The 2374-nt window shown below is 38.7% G+C and overlaps 1 non-coding gene across 1 annotated transcript; it reads right to left on the reverse strand.

Moving 5' to 3' along the window:
* Positions 1-385: 385 nt before the first annotated feature.
* On the reverse strand, positions 386-473 carry TRNAS-UGA (transfer RNA serine (anticodon UGA)). The gene has a single exon. It is a non-coding gene; the product is annotated as a tRNA-Ser (tRNA).
* Positions 474-2374: the final 1901 nt, after the last annotated feature.

Here is a 2374-nt window from a genome sequence, read left to right on the forward strand (position 1 = left end):
GGTGTAGCTACCGAAATCAATGCGGTGAATTATGTCTCTCCCCGAAGTTGGTTATCCACCTCTCATTTCGTTCTAGGATTTTTCTTCTTCGTAGGTCATTTGTGGCATGTAGGAAGGGCTCGTGCAGCTGCAGCAGGATTTGAGAAAGGGATTGATCGTGATTTCAAACCTGTCCTTTCCATGACTCCTCTTAACTGAAACAATAGATCAAACCAGATGGAAGAAAAATCGATTCAATTTCATTACATCTATCTCCCATATCGGCGGGATAGGAGTCTTTTCAAATACTCTTTTTCCAACTGGATCCTTGTAGCTCGGCTATATACAGCCGAGCTATTCTCTTTTTTTTTTATTGGACCGGTAAATGCAATTGTTGAAAAACAAAAGGAGAGAGAGGGATTCGAACCCTCGATAGTTTTTTTATCTATACCGGTTTTCAAGACCGGAGCCATTAACCACTCGGCCATCTCTCCCGGGGACAACTTCTATTCTACCCCTTCGTATAATCCCTAACTATAAGCATAAAGTCGGGTCGATACCAACTATACCTGTGACATATGATGATTTTTCATCATCTGGAATGGAAAAAAAAGAAACGAATTTCCCTCTCCTCTCACACTCAAATATCAAATTGAAAAAGTTTGAAAGCTCGATCAATTTATGGTCAAATCCTTTCCATAGTGCATTTGATCAGAATTGAAAATTGGGGATCGGATGGTATAGTCTATTCAATCTGTTGGGAGCTTGTAAGATCACAACCATGACTATTGCTTTCCAATCAGTGGTGTTTGCATTAATTGCTATTTCATTTTTACTAGTGATTGGTGTACCTGTTGCACTTGCCTCTCCCGATGGTTGGTCAAGTAGCAAAAATGTTGTATTTTCGGGTGTATCATTATGGATCGGATCAGTCCTTTTTGTAGGTATCCTTAATTCTTTCATATCTTAGATATGTTCTAGATGTTTTAGGTTCACACTCCCTCCCCCTCCTCCCGGAGGGCTTTATAGCTTTTCTGAAGGGCCTTTTACTTCAGGCCCAAGGAGGAGGGGTTTTCCATATCCGTAATTGAATTAATAATTGGACCATTCAAAAATGGTATCTACTTACGAATGGGATTGAACATATATGTATTTTCCATTTCAATTATGTGAATATCTATATATTCATATAATTGAAATGCGGGTATGGTTGAATGGTAAAATTTCTCTTTGCCAAGGAGAAGATGCGGGTTCGATCCCCGCTACCCACCCTTCACATGGAATATGAAAAAGAATAGTTCATGTATTGATCGTTTCTTTTTCTCACTTATAATTCAATTATAAATTGATAAGTGAGAGAGCAATCCTTTCCGGACCAAAATACTTCATATGTTTTGGTATGGCGGAGACAGGATTTGAACCCGTGACCTCAAGGTTATGAGCCTTGCGAGCTACCAAACTACTCTACTCCGTACCATTGATTTATATCATAATCAGAATGGGTACACAAAACAATAATGGGATATAGTACCCCTATCCTATATAGCGATAGGGGTACTATATCCCATTATCACAAGAAACTTCAATTACTTTTTTTCTTTTCCTACCAACTCGATTTTTTTATCCCGGGAAATAAACATGCGTGGGCCATCTCACGGAGTATGTGTCCGGACAATCCAAAGTCTCGATAGTTGGCTCTAGGTCTTCCAGTCGAAGAACAACGTCGATGGAGACGTGTAGGTGCACTATTACGTGGTGAAGATTGCAATTTTCTATGAATTTCCCATTTGTCATCCAATGATGACACTTTTCTTTTTTCCTCCAAAGATTGACGAATTAAATGATATTTCCATTCCAGTGCTTGTCTCTTCTTCTCTCTCTGAATGAGACTCTTTCTCGCCATAATAGTTCAGTCGGTACTATTACCTACCAGGAATCAAAATATAGATCAGATTTTAGATGGAGTAATATTATGTTGATTACTTTTTCTCTGTGGGGTATTGTCATTGTATCAATGACAATACCCCACAGAGAAATTGATGAAGAAGAATTAACCAAATTTACCTAATGTAGAGGCAATTAAAAAAGCTGCATAAGTGAATATATAACCTACAAAAAAGTGAGGTAATCCAACTAATCGTGCTTGAACAATGGAAAGGGCTACTGGCTTGTCTCTCCATCGAAATAAATTAGCTAAAGGCGTGTGTTCATGGGCCCATGCAAGAGTTTCGATCAGTTCCTGCCAATATCCACGCCAGGAAATAAGGAACATAAATCCAGTAGCCCAAACAAGATGCCCGAATAAGAACATCCACGCCCAAACAGATAAACTGTTCATACCAAAAGGATTGTATCCATTAATAAGTTGTGAAGAATTTAACCATAGATAATCTCT

The sequence above is a fragment of the Pinus tabuliformis genome, chromosome 3_2 (assembly GCF_031772625.1).
Source record: "Pinus tabuliformis cultivar Carrire ecotype Pingquan chromosome 3_2, CPIR1, whole genome shotgun sequence".
NCBI lineage: Eukaryota > Viridiplantae > Streptophyta > Pinopsida > Pinales > Pinaceae > Pinus > Pinus tabuliformis.